Raw genomic sequence first — 17,970 nt, forward strand, 5'->3', positions numbered from 1 at the left:
CACGAGCCCCAGGGAGATATGCCAAGGTTACATTTAAAGGGAGGTGGAAACCGAAAGTAGATAACATTTTACCAACCATTAAGTGACCCTAAGGGATGGATGCTGGGGCATAGACATACAGGACAGCGTATGGGGCAAGGCTCGGGGGGCTGACCCCTGGCCTCCGGCTGATCACTGGACGACTTGGACCGAAACTTCCGCATGGAGGGGATGGGAGGCTGAGTGATTGACAGAGAGCCAGGGTGGGGGTTTGGGGATGATCTCATCCCGGGAAAGGGATAACACAGGTAAAGGGAGGGGGGTACAGTTTGGGATAAACCATTCGGGAAAAATATGGGGTACAGAACAAAATGACTTCAAAGTATTACAAAGTATAAAAATGCACTACAGCAGGTTTGGGCAGCACCAAATAAAATGTAATAAAATGCTTTAAAAAAAAAAAATTAAAAATAAAAATTAAATAAAATTTAAAAAAACAAAATTAATTTAAAATATATGAAAAACAAAATAAAAACTGTAAAGTGCTGTAAGAGTTCCATAAAAGGTAGTGCTGTAATGCAAGACCCGCAAACACCACCACAATCACCAGCTTGAGTGGGTCTGGGCAGCACTAAATAAAAAAAAAAACAACCCTTTAAAAATAGAAAAATTAAAAATAAAAAACAAAATTTAAAAAATTAAATAAAAACTTTAAAAATAGAAAAATTAATAAAAATGTAATGAAAAATAAAAAAATTAAAAATAAAAATTAAATTAAAAATAAAATTAGAAAAATAAAATAAAAGCTTTAAAAAATTAACAATAAAAAATAAAATTAAAAAATAAAATTAAAGCACTCAAAATAGAAAAATTAAAAATAAAACTTAAATGAAAAATAAAAAAAAGCTTTAAAAATAGAAAAAACTTAAATAAAAAATAAAATTAAAATAAAAAGCTTTAGAAATAGAAAAATTAAAAATAGTAAATAAAAAATAAAATAAAAAGCTTTAAATATAGAAAAATTAAAACTAATAAGTAAATAAAAAATAGAAAAATAAAATAAAAGCTTTAAAAATAGAAAAATTAAAAATAGAAATTAAATAAAAAATGAAATTAAAAAATAAAAAGCTTTAAAAATAGAAAAATTAAAAATAATAAATATTTAAAAATAAAATTTAAAAAAAAAAAAATGCTTTAAAAATTAAAAAAAAATTAAATAAAATTCTAAAAACAAAATTTATTTAAAATAAATGAAAATCAAAGTAAAAACTGTGAAGTGCTGTAAGAGTTCCATAAAAGGTAGTGCCGTAATGCAAGACCTCAATACCACAATCACCAGCTTGAGTTGGTCTGGGCAGCACTAAATAAAAAAAAAAAAACTATAAAAATAGAAAAATTAAAAATAGAAATTTAATAAAAAATAAAATAAAAAAATAAAATTAAAGCTCTAAAAATAGAAAAATTAAAAATAAAAATTAAAAATAAAATGCTTTAAAAATAGAAAAATTAAAAATAAATAAAAAATAAAATTTAAAAAATAAAATAAAAAGCTTTAGAAATAGAAAAATTAAAAATAATAAGTAAATAACTAGAATTAGAAAAATAAAAGCTTTAAAAGTAGAAAAATTAAAAATAAGTAAATAACATTTAAAAAATAAAATAAAAAGCTTTAAAATAGAAAAATCAAAAATAAACATTAAGTAAAAAAAAAATTTTAAAAATAAAATAAAAATAAATGAAAAACAAAATAAAAACCGTAAAGTGCTGTAAAGTACCATAAAAGTTCCATAAAAGGGTAATGCCGTAATGCACGACTGTCGTAAAAGCCGCCGTAAAGCGCGACTGTCGCAAAAGGTGTCGTAAAGCGCGATTGTCGTAAAAGGTGTCGTAAAGCGCGACTGTCGCAAAAGGCGCAGTAAAGCGCGACTGTCGTAAAAGGTGCCGTAAAGCGCGACTGTCGCAAAAGCTACCGTAAAGCGCGACTGTCGTAAAAGACGCCGTAAAGCGCGACTGTCGCAAAAGGTGCCGTAAAGCGCGACTGTCGTAAAAGTCGCCGTAAAGCGCGACTGACGTAAAAGGTGCCGTAAAGCGCAAATGTCGTAAAACTGCCGTAAGGCGCGGCTGCCATAAAATTGTGCCGTACAGGCTGGCGGCGCCCTGGCCGACACGGGGTGCCGTACAAGATGGCGACGGCCGCCCGAGTGGGCGTGTCCGGGGCGGAGCGCCGTGTCGACGGGCTGACGTCATTACGCAGCACTCTGCCTGCAGTTCGCCGATGCAGACGGCAGGGGGCGCTGTGCCTGTAGTGCGCCCATGCAGACGGCAGGGGGCGCTGTGTCTGCAGCGCGCCCATGCAGACGGCAGGGGGCGCTGTGCCTGTAGTGCGCCCATGCAGACGGCAGGGGGCGCTGTGCCTGCAGTGCGCCCATGCAGACGGCAGGGGGCGCTGTGCCTGCAGTTCGCCGATGCAGACGGCAGGGGGCGCTGTGCCTGCAGTACGCCAAAGCAGACGGCAGGGGGCGATGTATAAATAGAGTATAAAGTATAATCTATATAGAAGAAGAAATAAAAGCTCTATGTCACCTGCAGCTGCAGAAAATTTCAGGCTCCCATGGAGGAAATAGTTTTCCTAAAATCATTGCCGTCTGGGGGTTTTTTGCACTCCCCGGTAGCCTGAACGTTTCTACTGCTGCTTTTTTTTATTCTAAAGCTAGAATGGAAAGCCAAGATTAGAAATACAGGGAAAGAAAGAGAGAAAGAATTAAAGAGAGAAAGAAAGAAAGAGAGACAGAAAGAGAGACAGAAAGAAAGAGAGAGAGACAGAAAGAAAAAGAGAGAGACAGAAAGAAAGAGAGAGAAAGAAAGAAAGAAAACAAGAAAGAAAGAGAGAGAAAGAAAGAAAGAGAGAGAAAGAAATAGAGACAGAAAGAAATAGAGAGAGAAAGAAAGAGACAGAAAGAGAGTGAGAGTAAGAAAGAAAGAGAGAGAGAGAGAAAGAAATAGAGAGACAGACAGAGAGCGAGAGAAAGAAAGAGAGAGAGACAGAAAGAAAGAGAGACAGAAAGAAAGAGAGAGAGACAGAAAGAGAGGAAGACAGAAAGAAAGAAAGAGAGAGACAGGAAGAGAGCAAGAGAAAGAAAGAAAGAAAGATAGAGAGAAAGAAATAGAGAAAGACAGACAGAAAGAAAGAAAGAAAGAGAGAAAGAAAGAAAAGGGAAAAGGAAAGGAAGAAAAAAAAAAGAAGGAAGAGAAAGGAAGAAAAAAAAATGAAAAAGGAAAAGGGTGAGAGTGAAAAAGAAAGAGCCAAAGTGGAAAAGGGGGTGAAAAACAGAGTGAAAAAAAGAAAAAAGAGTTGGAGTGGAAAAGAAAGGACATTCGGGAGGGGCGGTGCTGCCTAAGGTGCTTCCGCGCCCAGGAGCGAAGGAGCCGTTTGATCCCCTGGCGGGAGCGCAGCTCCCGGTGGCGGAGAACGGAGCGGTGGCTGTCAGTCCGAGACTACAACTCCCGGCAGGCCCTGCGGCCGTAAAGCGCGGCGTCTGACGCAACGGCCGACGCGCCATATGAATGGCTGGCGGGCCGAGGCGGCCGCGCGCCGGGGGAGCGGGCAGCTCCCGGCGCCTGTGCCACGCGGGACGGAGCCGCGGCAGCGACGCTGGAGGGGCGAAGCCTCCGTCCGGCCGCCCGCACGGAGCCGAGCGGCGCGGAAGGGGCGTCCGCCCGGTGCCTCGGCCTCGCTCAGCGGTCCCGGTGGCGGGGGCTGAGCTCGGGCGGGGCGCGCTGCCGCCCGCCGATGGCGGAGCGCCGGGCGGTGCTTTGCTGCCGCGGGCCGGGAGCTGCAGGAGCCGCCCCGGGCGAGCGGCGCCGGGCGCTGCCGCGGTCACTGTGCGGCGGCTGCCCTCGGGCTGGCGGAGGCGCGGGAGCCGCCGAGCTGCAGCGTCTCCCTCGGGCCGCTGCCGCTGCTGCGGGCGGGGGCGGACGAGCGGCTGCGGAGGCGGCTCCGCGGCGGGCTCAGCCTTGCGAGCAGAGAGCGCTCGACATCGCTGGCATGACACGGCTGCTGAGTGCCTCAGTGCTCGTGGCTCTTTCTTCCACGCAAACAGATGGAGCGGCATCGCTGAGCAGTAAAACACAGCGATGGCCCGGAGAATGGCGAGCGCAAGGAGCGCCGGGCAGGATCCTTCTGATGGCACAGGTGCGATCGGCAAACTCAGCCCCTTGTGCCCCTGCCCTCCCGACCCCCAGGGGAAATGCTCTCCAGCCTCGAGCTGCTGAGAGACAAAACGTGTGATTTGACACTAGGGTCCGGAAAAGGTTTCCGTTTAGATTAGCAAATGCCTCCATTGTTCTCGGTTACATCCTAGGATCGGTTTTAGGCAGTGACTTTCTACCGCTTGTCGGATTTTCTTGTGCAATGGTAAGAAAATAGGCAGGTCTGATACTGGTTTCGCTTTTTTTCTACTTCATGTTCCATGAGCTGCTTTTATCCAAGCAATTGTTTTAAAGTTCTACTGTAGGCGTTTATGGTTCACTTTTTTTTTTTTTTTTCTTTGCAGCACCCGTGACTTTTTTTTTTTTCCTCTAAATCGGCAGTAAATATAGCTGAGTAAAATTACCTTGGTTTTCTTCCTTCTTAAATGTTTTTATTGATAATCCTATTTGAATATGCAGAACACGTGGGTATGTCCTGTAATATATCCCAGCTTTTCTTGTTTACAGGGTACTCAGGAAATATTTTTCCCTTAGAGTCCCACTGAAACATTCTCCGTGCAATCTCCGTTAAGGTCTGTGTTTACAAATAAGCCACCATCAGCTGAGATATTTGCCTGTGTACCTTTTCCTGTCATTCAGAGCTTGCGTTCTGTGGTTTTTATGATAAACCTATCAAACTTGCGAAACTGTTTTGCAAGTCTTAACCGTTGAAGGCAGCAAGAAGTGGTTTTAAAGCCTGTTCTTGAGCAGTCAAAGGGAAAAAGTGTGAATTTGATGCTGAACTTGTAATTTTTCATTTGACTTGCCTTGAATTATTTAGGAAGAGAGAGAACTAGAAAAAGAGAGAAATAGAATTGGTTCTTGAGCCCTCCTAAAATGCTCCCCGTGATTCCGTGTGGAGCCAAAGTGAAGGGTGATGGAACAGAGCCCCTGTGCTTTAGAAGGAAATCCATTTCAACCTGATCTCCATCCTGAGTCTCCCTAATTTCTGTTTTTAAAATGCAAACTAAGTTTAGGAAGTGTTGGGAGTCAGTATTTTGGGGAAGAAATGGCAGTTGCACAAACCGTTCCATTTCCCAGAGGCTCTGGGAAGGATTCATTTTGTAAGCGCTGTAACTGCCATCGGTTGGGGGTTCGGGGTTGGAATGTGCACTTGCCCTCCTATAAAGCACTCGTTCATTTGCATTTCAGTGCCAGGAGTCTGGAGAAACTGGAGAAGAGCCCAAGAGACATTTTTCATCCTGAGATACAAAAGGTAGGAAGTGACTTTTCTTTGTTTGGTTCTTTTTCTTTATGATTTCCTGGAAATAGAAGTAATTAAGTATAGATACCACTGGTTTGTCTCTTCCAGTAGCAGATAATAATAATAATAATAATAATAATAATAATAATAATAATAATAATAATAATAATAATTTAATACTACTTAAACTGTCTCTTTATCCATTGAACTGGCCATTTCAAATCCAAACTTCTAAACACAAATAAAGCCATCATCCTTGTAGAATCTTTAATAGGAGGGGCTAAAGATGCTGTTTCTGTTGACAGGATTTATTGGTTCTTGAAGGGCAAGAGGTGAGTACAAGCCTAACTACTTCTAGCTCACAGACCCGTCCGGTGAATACGGCTTTGTATTTTGATGGGCTTTTGATGACTTGGAAATCAATTGCTCGTTACAGTAAAAAGAAGTCATGTTTTTTTGAACCTGACAGCAAAAATAACTTGAAGCACCAACTTAATAATAATAGATCACCAATATAAGTTAATGATTTTATGCTATACTATCAAAGTTTAAAGGTAAATTATTATGTATTAGGAGATGGTATAAAATGTATGTTCTAATGTGTAGGATGTATGCAAAGATTAGAGGAAACAAATTTTTATGTCATCTGTTTGACTGTTCACCAAATAATATTTGGTTTTATTTCCCAGGGATCGGTGAATTTTAAATTTGGAGTCCTCTATGCTAAGGATGGTCAGCTTACAGGTGATGAAATGTTCAGTCATGGTGAGGTTTTCACCTTCTCCTTAATTGTTTTGCTCATCTGAAAAAAAAAAAAAAAAAAAAAAGAGTATGTTTATTATTTGTTACCCTGTTCTGTCTGTTTCCTCAGTATTTGCTGGAGCTCTGCTTACCCAAGCTTTGGGTAAAACAAGCTTTGGGTTCCTTCTGTCCCACTGGGTGTTGCCCAGTTTGGTTGCATCTGGTGAAATTCACCCTGAGCCCTTACAGAACCAGCTCAAACCACATGAGAGCCATTCGCAGCTCTCTCAGGACACCCGGAGGAGGATGGGTGACGTTTCTGAGCATCTGGCAAGTGCACTTCTATCAAAACTCGGCCTGTGACATTGCTGGGGAAAACCCTTCTGTATCCTGAAGGGTTCCTCAGACTCTGTTGAGGATCCAGTTAGCAGTTGCTCACCTGGAGGGTTCCAGCTCCTCAAGTTAACACTTGTACTCTTGCCCTGTAGTTTAGATCTATTGTAGTTTTGTTATTTTGCAAGATTTTACGTCTTTGGACAATAACGTGCATTTCACTCTTTGGAACCTCTGGGATCATTCCTTGGTGCAGCAGCACCTAATGGGACACTTGGCTGCTGTGCTGAAGGGCTTGGTTACTGGAATTGTAAATCCCGGAGAGTTTGTCAGTCTTCTGTCCCCAGGGAGGTGTCACGCTTTGTTCACCGTTGCTCTGTTTGTCGGGTGCTGCTTCTCGTCGGAGGTATTAACTTCAAACTGCCCTGTTCTTTTTTTAACTTTTTTTCCTGGTTCTCTCCGTAGGGCAGGGAAGGACTCTCGTATCCCGGTCGTCAGACTCAGCGCTGCCCGAGAAGATACAGAGACTGTAAAAATCATAAGGAGCAACTAGGACTGCAGAGGAAACAAACTGGAGAGAACAAAAGGTGATATTGTTCTCCTTAGCCTGGATTAGAAACATCCACTGCGCTTTGATGCCGGTGGCTGCCAGGGGCTCGTTAGGTCTCTTGAGGCAGGTGTAGGTGTTCACTTGTAGGTTTTCTCTCTGGACAAGTCAATTCAGACTTTGCTAAGCTTATATTGGAAAATTACTCTCTAGTTCAGTCCAGCATGGCATTTTTGAATGTTGTAAAAAAAACCATGTTACTTTGAATTTGCTAATGATGAGAAGCTTTAGGGAAAAATAAGATTTCAGGGTTGGGAGATATGAGAAGAATTTTGTGGGGGTGTTAGACTGTAATAAAGCACACCTTAGGCTGGCCTGGCGCACTGGCAGATCCCCTATCCAACAGGAGTGCTTAGATTAGCCTGGGTGCTGCCCATTGTTTCTGTAGGAATAAATGTTTCCTGGCCTTCAGAAGTAAGCTGCTTTGAAAACCTGGAAGCTGCAGTACGGTGACAATCCACGTGCTTGGGATTCAGAGGAGATTTCAGAAGGGTGATGGGCTTTTGTCTTTTCCTACAAGTCCATGTAATCCTACGGAGGAGTTTTTAATTGCGTGTTGCCGAGTCATCCATCAGAGCCCTGTTGTACCGATCATCGTGCAAGTACAAAACAAAAAATCAGAGCCTGTCCCAGCCCCTTAGAGCCCAGCCCATTATTTCCTCAGGCTGCCTCTGTGTGCCATTGATACTCACCACGGGAGCGAGCTGAGGGTGGCTGCAGCTGTTGGGAGCAAACTCCTTCTCGGCACACAGCAATAGAACTCGGACGACGCCTGGGCCAGCGCCTCTCTGCTCTCGTCTCCCCAATCTCCAGCAGAGCAGCTCCGGCCCATCCGGGTGTGCGTGACCCAGTTCCCGATGGTCTGAACGCGCTGGGCAGCGCTCGGCTGCTGTGGGGGTTCAGGGAAGGCAGAGTGTGCATCATCATCCTCCTGAACCTACAGACAAACCCAAGGGAGAAGCCATAGGGTGGCAATCAGTCGCATCCATGCTAAATAAAACTCGCAGGTGTTTGTAAGGATTGTTTCTGCTTGTTCTTTGTTGTGCTTCTGTGCTTAGAAAGCGTCCCTTGAAAATGAGTTCAGTTCATCACTGGAACCTTTGTTTGCAGACCCTCACTGAGCAGAATTTGTTGCAGACTCGGTGCACGCTGTGCTGCCCTCCTGGGAGTGTGAGGAGCTCCAGCGTGCTACTTTGTGCTTTAGGACACTCTGAGGGATTTATTCCTTTTGGGGTCCACGATGAGAATTCCCAAGAGAGGTAGTAATAAGGTATGACATTGGGAAAAAGCCTGTGTCCTTGGAATGTTATTGTTGTTGTTGTCAAAAGTTAATTTTTCCTTCTTTCTTAGTCAGTAGTCAGCTTTTTGCTTTATTTTTGTGGTATCAGTATTTGATTGTTTAAAAAATTGCTTCAAAAGAACTGCAGTGGCTGGCCACCAGGACCTTGTTCAGATTTGCCTATTTGCTTGTAGCTAAAACGTTTCCATATTGTTTATCATTCTATTGAAGAAACTGCTTCCCAGTCAACTAAGAACTGAACATCTCTCTGTCTGGGACATGGGGAGAGGATTTAGGTCATGTCTTTGTTTCCAGAAAAAAGTTCCAGTGTAGTTTCTAACTAGAGGAAAAGGGGGGGTGCAGACTCGGGGCTCTGATGCCGTTGGGGGCACCCCGAGGTGCCCAGGAGAGGGAGCCCCACTGCGGTGCAGGAGCAGGTATGTTATCACGTACTAGAGAGCAAATTATAAACAGAAATATGAAAATTATAAATATAAAAATATTTTTAAATAGTTAAAGAAAGCGGGTTTTTTTACTTGTCAATAGGCAGGGTTTTGATGATAAAAATTATAAATACAAACAATATGAAGGTAGAAATCTAAGTCTAGAAATATATCATAAATACATACAGAAAGTTTAAAACTAGAAGAAAAAATCAGTTGCAGCAGTAGATAGAATACATAATATTAAATAGATGTCTAGAATTTTATAGATATTATATATAATTATTAATAGATTGCATCCAAAGAAACTATAAATATAAATGTGAATATAATTATACAAAGTATAAAAATATTTCGATATCGTTTAAAAGAAGGTGGTTTTTTGTATTTATTTGGTTAGAGATGGGGTTTTTATTTGGATTAATAGAAGTATTCTAGAAATATAAATCTAACTGTAGAGAGATCCAATCGATAGAGGAGGATATTTCTAAAAACACAACCGAACGCCGCCGCCTTCGGGGGAATCGCACGAGCTCGGCCGAAGCAAGGCGAGAGCGGCCGACCCTGACGGCCTCGAGCGAACCGAGGCGAGGCTTCCGAGGCTGCCTGAAGCGAAGCGAGCCGAGCTCAGGCGAAGCGAGCCTGCTGCTCTCGTGCGCGCTGCTTAGCGCCAGTGCGCTCCCAGCCTAATGAGCTCCTGCCCGAGCCCGCGCTCCCGGTCGTGTCCGCGCCGTGGCCGGGCCGCCCGCGGGACGCGGCAGCGGGAGAGCCCCGAGCCGGGCGAGCTGAACGGGAGGCGGCGGCGCTTGCCCGCCCGCCGTCGGGGAGCCGAGCCGAGGCGAGCGGAGCCGAGGCGCGCCGAAGGCACAGAGCGGCTGGGAGTTGGGCCGAAGCGAGGCGAGCTCGGCCGAAGAGGCGAATGCAGGCGCCAAGAGCCGAGTTTAGCCGACAATAGGCGAGTTTAGCCGACAATAGCCGACTCGAGCCGAGCGTCTCCGGAGCGAGCCGAGCTCCGCCGAGCGCCGCAGCATCCCGGGCAGGGCGAGGCGCCGGGCCGGGCTCGGGATGCGGCCGGGGCTCTGGGAGGCTTCCCCGCCTGTCCCTCTCTCTAGCCCTCCTTCCTTCTCCCCGTATTCGCCTTCTCTCGCTCCCTTTCCCCCATTCCCTCTCCCCCCACCAACCCGGTTCCTTCCTGTCCTGTCCCTAGCCCGCTACTCCCTTCTGTTCCCCCTGTCTCCTTCCTCTGCCCAGCCTCCCTGTACCCCCGTCCCGGGCTTTCCCTTCCCGTCCCGCCTTCCTACACAGCCCGAGCTCCCTCGCCGCCCTTTGTCATGCCCTGCTCTCGCTCCTCTCTTCCCGTGCCCCCTTTCCTTCTTTGCCCCGCAGCCGCGGGGCTCGGGCTGCCGGAGAATAAAGCCCCGAGGGCCGGAGCCCGGCGCCCCTGGGCCCTTGCGGGAGTCCCCGCGCGGGGCCGGAGGCTCTCGGCGGATCCCCCCGTGCCGCTCAAGCAGCGCGGCCGACAGCGCCGGAGCTGCGGCTTTGCCGGCATCGCGCTGAGAGCGGCCCCCGCTCCGTGCCGGGCCGTCCCCGCCGTCTGTGCCGCTCCCTCTCTCGCTGCCCCTGGCCCGTGACAGCGAGGCTGGGCAGGAACCTCAACCCTTCTGGGGGCTGCCCCCCCTTTCTTGTTGCAGCAGAATCCCTTGCTGGGGCCATGCACGTGTGGGAAGGGCTTGGTTTAGTTTAAAAAATAAAAAAGAAAAAAAAGTGGGTTTTCTTCCTTCACTGTTCTATTTGTTGGTGGTAGATGGTGTGTTGTTTTATTTCTTGGTCTTATTAATTTCTTGGTCTGTGTAAATAGTTTTTTGAGTGAAGCTCACTTTCTGCACGGGTTGGTTTGTATTTGAGGGAGGATTAATTTCAAGAGGTTTCTTTCCTAGACTTCTGATAGGTATTCCTGGGATTTTGGTTTTGTTTACTGCATGTATCAACAGAGAGATTTGGTAGGGCCAGCTGGGCTGCTGGAGTTTTGGGTGTTAATTTATGAGATGGCTTTTGTTCAATGCAGTTTTGAATTGTTGAAAGGGTTTTTAATGTAGTGGTTTTAAGGTGTTTTTTAAGAATTGTTTGTATCGTTTCATGTTGTTTGTAGTTGGTGTATGATCAGGGATATGGTGGAACTTCTTGAACGTTCTGGTTTTAGTGTTCCTAAATTCCGATTTCTTTCTGGTTTGGTTTTTTATTTAGTTTTATTTTTTGAGACAGGGGCATTTATATGGTGGGTTTTTATAGGCAATATGTTTCTAAATTTGGGTAGTGATATTTTTTAGTATTTTAATAGTTTAGATTTTTTATTTTCATGCTTTTATTTATTTTTTTAATTTTTAAAAATAATTTTTATAGATCATTGGTTATTATTTGTGAGTTACCCTAAAGGTAGACCTTTGGAGGCTTTTTTAGTAATGTTTAGGGTCAGTTGTAGGGTTTTGAGTTTAGTGAGTTGGTTGGATTTAATTTTTCATGGGTGTTTGTTTTTACTAGCAGTTCTGTCATTTTCCATGTGTATCTGAGTTTTTTGGGTTTCTGAGCCATTGCTTTAGGAGGAAGTTTATGATGAGAATGTACGGAGCTTTTGGGCTAGTTATAGTGGGATTTAAAGTTTCTTTACAGTTCGGTTGGTTTGAGTTTTTCTTAGGGTTAAATGTCGTGGGGTCTTTGTTCTGTTAGTCCTAGAAATAGGTTTTGTTTGGATATGCTGCGATGGATGAGCGTGGGCTGCGTACCGGTGCTGACGAAGGTGCAGGATTTTTGTGGTTCTGATGTGTTGGGTTAATGAATTGATATGGTCTAATATATAGATTAAAGTAGAAATAAATACAAATATAAAAATAAATATAAAATTATAGTGGTAAACATAAATATAGAAAACAGATAGATAAATATAAAAAACTATAATATATAGTATGTTATTGTAACATACCATAATATATATAAATGATAGTCTATTTTATATATATATCCAAAGATATATAAATATAGATTGTAAATATAAAAATATTTAAATATAGTTAAAATAAATTGGGGATTTTTGATTTTATTTGGTTTTAGGCTGGGTTTTTTTATAAATAATATAAATAATATAAAAATAGAAATACGAATATACAAATATATATTATATACACCCGTATCTATAAATATTTATTATAAATAAATATAAGAAATATACAATATAAAAATGATATATCTATTTTCATATTATTTATATTATTTCTAAAAACCCCCCTTCTCTGTGCAGTCTGTCACAGTTGCCCATAGTCTGTCGTGCTGCTTACAGAAGTGCCAAAAGCCAAAACCTTGAGGAACAGACCTTAATGTGACTCTATAAATGCCTTTAACAATCCCCTCCTTTCTTGTTTTCTTTTTGAGGCAATCCTGATTGCCTTTGGTTTTCTCCAGCCAGAGTTAATCCAAAATCTGTCTCTTCGGGCCCCTTTCTGGCCTTGCCTAGAGCACAGCACACTTTGTTCCCCCTTGAATGTTTCTCCTGGCTGGTGAGGCCATGAAAGGAGTGGGAGATGATGTGAGAGGAGCTCAGTGCGGGGCAATTGCAGAGTTCCTCGCTCTCCCCTGTGCAATAAGGAGGGGAGCAGTGCCCAGCAGGCAGACGATGGAACGAGCGGAGATGCCTTGTGAGGAAGGCAGAAGGAATTAATGTCTGCAGGAGCCCAGGGAGCGCTGGGGCTGTAACTGGGAGATGCACAGCAGACATTCTCCCCACACAGGGCAGGGCCGGTTTCTCCTGTTTCTGGGCAATGCCGGGGTGGCTGTCACTGCTGCTGCCACTGGAACTCTCAGCCCAGGGCTCAGGCCATCATCGCCAGCAATCATCTCTGCCAGCTCATGGGCATTGCTGAATGTCTCCTGTGCTGCTCAGTGACGCTCAGCAGTCTCAGTTCTGCTCAAAATCATTTCAGTGGGAGCTATGAGGCACAAAAATGCTGAGACCGATTTCACAGAGCCACCTGTCCCTCGTGAGTGCAGGGTGCAATCCCAGCAGAGCAGGGGCAGCTCTCCCTGGCTGTGCTTTCTCTCAGCACCTGAATGACCCTCAGTGGTTGGCAGGAAAGGGGCTCCAGTAAAGTGCCTCCTTTCTCCTCTTCCTGGAGTCCCAGCTGCAGAAAGAACTGAGCAGTGGGGTGCAATCCTTGTTTGAAATGGCTGAGAATGAATCTCGATCCCAGCCTCAGAACTGAGCCCCGATCGTTGCGTTTGCCTTCTCCTGGGTGCGCTGCAGTCGCTGCCGTGCCCCAGGGCAGGGATTTGTGTGCCAGCCTTAGCAGGCTGAAGTGTTGGAGATCTCTGGGTGGGCAGGAAATGGAATGGGCTGCCTTGGCCGCACCTGCTCCTGCCAGCTGGATCCAATATCCATGGGGGACTTTGCAGGCACCGCGTGCGTCAGTCCCGCTCCTTAGGACAGGCTCCCAGCTCTGCCCTGGCACTGATCCGGGAGCTCTGGGACACCAAGGGTTTGGAGCGGCCCCTGAGCCTCGGCAATGCCTGCAGGGCTGGAGGCTTCCCTGGGCCAGGGCAGGGAATCCCTGCTCGTTCCCAGGCGGGAATGCCCGGGCTGGAGCAGCTGGGAGGCGTGGCCCATGGAAAGGGACGCGAGCTAAAGGCCGAGAGCTCCGGGGAAAGCAGCGGCTGCCAAGGGAGCTGAGCCAGAGGCAGCCCGGGCAGGGCAGAGGATGGGAATCCTGAAAGGTGAACGTGCCCAGGCCGGCAAAGGGCAGAAAGCAAAAGTCCAAGCCAGCAAAAGACAACGTAAACCGTGGAGATAAAAAGACTCTTAAATTTGCCTTTTCTTAATGAAATAAATCCAGCTGGAACAACAGAAATAAAAGCAGTGGGAAGGATCATACCAACAGGCGGGGTTTTGCTCAGCTCTGCTTTGATTCCACTACAAAAGATCAGGGCTTCTCAGGAAGATGGAAATGAACACATAGGTTGATCCAAGAGCAGTGAAAAGTGGGAATGAGGCACTTTTAGCCCCAGGAATGGCTCTTCCCTTGTGCGCTAAGAGAGCTTCAGCAGCAATTCCCGCTTTGGTGACATTTTCCAACAACGTGGATTTTCTACAGGGGCAGACTTGGAAAAGAGCAGCTCCACGTTGAGATCATGTTGAGAGCTGCTCATGATTGTCACAGCTGCAGCTCCCCAGAAGCTGAACTGTTCACTGCAGAAAGAAGGAGAGGCAATTTGTTTTGCCATTCTCAGTGTGCTAACAATGTGTGCCATGCAAAGGTCACAAGCAGAGATGGCAGCAGGCTTTGCTCTGAGAAGCAGAACAGGTTGGATTTAGGGCATCCTAATGAGATTGGAGTGAGACAAAAGCTCAGCTGCTAGGAGCAGAGGAGCACGTGGATCCATCCAGGGATTTCTGTCATGGAAAGCTAAATAGGCAAAGATCTGGCATCAGCTTTAATTGATGGCTGTCAGCTTTCCGCTTTTGAGACCTAGTCAGTGGCACGGTATTGGCCAGAGTTTTAAAAAGAAAATGGCATCAGGTGTTATGAATCTTAGCTGGGTGTAATTGCGTAAAGAAGGAAAGGAGAACAGCGCTGTTTCTCTTTGTTTTGGAGCCTGCAGCCATGGTGGCTGCTTTGCACAGTGCACGTTGGTAGCGGTCGGTGTGCGAGAGTCTGTCAAATGAATATGAAAGCTTCTGGCCATGCCTTGATCCCGCGCAAGGAGCACAGAGCGAGTTCTCCCCTCAGGAGCAGCCCTGTCGGCCGGCAGTGCCGGCTCCTCCCGGGCACTGCCATGCGCCTCCTCCTGCTGGCGGAGCCCGAGCAGAGAGCCCGCGTCCCCGAGTCCCCGGGCGGGATGCGAGTCCCGGGCTCGGGCCCGTCCCTCTGCTCCCGCTCAGTGCAAGGGGCTCGGTGCCGGCTGCTGCCGAGCCCCGGCCGCTGGGGCTCCGCTTCCTCTGCCAAAGCTGCCGCTGTCCCTGAGCGAGGCGGGGCAGCTGCCATGGCCCGGGAGCGCGGCCATCCTTGGCGAGCTGCTCCTTCCCGGCGGCGGCAGCTGGGAGCTGCCTCAGCCTGAGCTCAGGAGCCGGGCAGGAGCGCCCGGATCGTCACCCGCTGCTGCCCGCTCCGGCCCGGGCACCGGGCACCCCTTCGCTTCCCCCGGGCCGAGCGGATCCGGGGCTGTTCCCCGCGCCGCGGCAGCGCCCGGAGCCACGAGCGGCATCGCTCCGTGAGCCGGAGGCGGCGCAACAAACCCGGCTGGGGATAATGGGATATCGCAGTGCTGGGATAACGCGGTATTGCAGACAGGCTGCATTTGATGGCATCCTTTCAGGGCAGGCTTCCTACCTTCTAATGCCACGGGTGGGTTTTCTGCTAGCCTGGAGCAGTTCTCACTAGAGAATCAAATGTGTGAGAGGTCCATTCCCTGTGACCATCTGTGGGGATGTCCGCAGTCAATTCCACGACCCTGTGAACTGAGACTAATAAATTGGGCATTTTTCTCGTCTCAGAATCGAAGTCTTAAGTCCTGTGAGTTGTTTGGTTTTTTTTTTGGTTTTTTTTTTTTGTTTGTTTGTTTGGTTTTTTTGTGGTGGTGAAGGTGAGGAGGGCTCAGGGACAAAGTCCTCCGCTGCTGGCACTTGGACCCAGTCGCAGCTGGCCAGGCCGAGGGCTGTGAAGCCGGGACTTGAGCCCTGTGTTTCGGGGGTGCAGAACGAGGCTCGCCCAGGCCTCGAGCAGAGGCCGAGTCCTGCATGTTGGGGCCCGGGGCCAGAGCCCAAATGCTGCGTGCGAGTGTTCGGAAGGCGGAGCCCCGGCCCGGCGCTGTCCGGGCCCGGCCCCGGCCTGACGGGGGCGGCTTCGGGGCTGAGAGAAGCGCTCAGGCGCTCCCTCGTGGCGCTCGGCAGCGGAGGCCGAGCTCCGGCCGAGGCTCTTCCCGGAGCCGGGACACTCGTGGGGCCTCTCCCCGGTGCCGATGGGCGGGGGGTGAGGAGCCGGGAGCGCGGCGTTGCGGGCCCCGTGGGGCCGGCGTTCGGGGGCTCGGGCCCAGCCCCCGCCGCGGTCTCGGGTGCCGGAGGCCCCGGGGCCGTTGCCGGGCGGGCGGGGAGGTGCCGGGGGCAGGAGGCGGGGCGGGAGCCGCGGTGTCCCCGGGCCTGGGCGGGTCCCGGCCGGTGCTCGGCGAGCCCGGGCCCGACGGAGCGGGACGGGAAGGCGCGGCCGACGGTTGCCGCTCCCTGCCCGCCACTCCCGCCCGCGGCGCCGGGACACGGAAGGTGACACCGGGACGGGGCTCTGCGGGCTCAGGAGAGCCAGGCCCCTCCCGCCCCATAGCGATGCCAGTCCCGATGGCGACGGGGGAGAGGCGGCACCGCCCAGGGCTCCCCGGCAGAGCCGGGCAGCGCTCGGCCCCCGCAGCCCGGGCCGCGGTCACGGCCCCGCCGCAGCGGCCCGGGCTCCGAGCGGTCCCCGGCGGGAGCAGCCGTCGGGCGGGGCTCGCACAGCGCCGAGCGAGGCTCCCGAGCGATGGCCCCGGGCCCGGGGAAGACAGGGGGGCGGGGCCGTCACAGGTGTGAGGGGCGGGGCCACGGAGCGCGGGCACGGGGCGATGCGACGGTGCCACCGCCACCGTGGCCGGGGGTGGGGGGCAGAGCGCCGCTGGGGTGTGCCGGGCGGTGCCGCCTCTCCCCCGTCGGGCGGATGGAAGCGGCATCGGGCCCGGGACCGGTCTGGGGCCCGGGATGGCCGCGGGCACGGGGCGCTGCCGGGTGCGGGATCGCGGCCGTTCCCCGGTGCGGAGCGGCCGTGTGGGGCCGGGACCCCGCAGGGCGCCCTCTGGCGGACACGGAGCGCGGTGCGAGCGCGGCGCCCCCGCCTGGCGGGGGACAGCGGTGCGGGGGGCGAGGCCTGAAAGCAGGGGGCGGGGACAGGGGCGGAACCGGGCGGCACAAGGGACGGGGCCTGAGAGAACGGGGGCGGGGCCAGGCGGCACAAAGGGCGGGACCAGGGGCGGGGCCGGCTCAGGTGTGCACGGCGGGCGCGGCTCAGGTGTGCGGGGCCCCAGAGCGGCTGCGCGGGGCGGGGCCGAGGTGTTTTAAACCCCGGAAATCACCTCGGCCGCCATTTGCTCACTCAGAGCACGGTGCGGACGGGAGCTCCGTGTGCGGGCTCCGCCGGTAAGGCGCGGAGGCTTCGGCCTCCCTTTCTGTCCCTCTCTCTAGCCCTCCTTCCTTCCCCGCGTATTCCCTTTCTTCTTCCCCCTTTCCTCTCGCCCTAAAACGCTCCTTTCCTCTCCTCCCAAACCCGACTCCCCCCACTCGTTCCTGTCGTGTCCCTTCCCGCTACTCCCTTCTACTCCTCCTCTTTCCACCGTCCCTCTTGTCCCCCCTCGGCCTTTCCCTTCCTGTCCCGCTTCCCTCATCACTCCGACCCCTCTCCCTCCCCGTCCTCACCACCCCCATCTCTCCTGTCTCCCCGTCCTCCCCTCTCCTCCTTTTCTCGCAGGCGCGGGGCTCGGGGTGCCGGGCAATAATAAAGCCCTGAGGGCCGGAGCCCGGCGCCCCCGGCCTCGCTGGGGTCCCCACACGGGGCCGGAGCCGCTCTGCGGGTCCCCCCATTGCAGTCCAACACACCGCCCGACACCGCCGGGGCTCCGGCTTTCCCAACATCACACTGGGGGGGTCCTGGGGTGGGGGGCCCGAGTTACAGGGGCCCCCTCATTAGGAGGGGGTCCCAGGGGGGAGGGGGGGTTAGGAGGGGCCCCCTCATTAGGAGGGGGTCCCAGGGGGGAGGGGGGGTTAGGAGGGGCCCCCTCATTAGGAGGGGGTCCCAGGGGGGAGGGGGGTTAGGAGGGGCCCCCTCCGGAGGAGGGGGTCCCTGGGGGGGGCCGGGGAGGGCCCCCTCCGGAGGAGGGGGTCCAGGGGAGGGGGCGGGGTCTGGGGGGGTAATTCCCCCTCCAGGCTCCGCCCCCTTCCCCGGACCCCCTCCTCCGGACGGGGTCCCGCCCCGGCCCCCTCCAGGGACCCCCTCCTCCGGACCGGGGCCCGGGAGGGGGGGAGGGCGGGTGGGGTGGGGGGGAAGCAGGGGGGCACGTCACTCTGCTGCGTGAACACACG

At 50.3% G+C, this 17,970-nt stretch overlaps 1 long non-coding RNA gene across 11 annotated transcripts; it reads left to right on the forward strand.

Annotated features, from left to right (window-relative positions):
* Positions 1–3,229: 3,229 nt before the first annotated feature.
* Positions 3,230–9,139, forward strand: LOC129121154 (uncharacterized). 11 transcript variants are annotated; one of them, XR_013181877.1, is made up of 7 exons: positions 3,242–4,171; positions 4,696–4,760; positions 5,380–5,443; positions 5,737–5,763; positions 6,121–6,175; positions 6,971–7,092; positions 7,777–8,129. It is a non-coding gene; the product is annotated as an uncharacterized LOC129121154 (long non-coding RNA). The 11 variants fall into 11 exon arrangements; XR_013181874.1 differs by having other exon boundaries at positions 3,247–4,171; positions 6,121–6,196; XR_013181879.1 differs by lacking the exon at positions 6,121–6,175 and having other exon boundaries at positions 3,234–4,171.
* Positions 9,140–17,970: the final 8,831 nt, after the last annotated feature.

Source organism: Agelaius phoeniceus, chromosome 4 (assembly GCF_051311805.1).
Source record: "Agelaius phoeniceus isolate bAgePho1 chromosome 4, bAgePho1.hap1, whole genome shotgun sequence".
In the NCBI taxonomy this organism is placed as follows: domain Eukaryota; kingdom Metazoa; phylum Chordata; class Aves; order Passeriformes; family Icteridae; genus Agelaius; species Agelaius phoeniceus.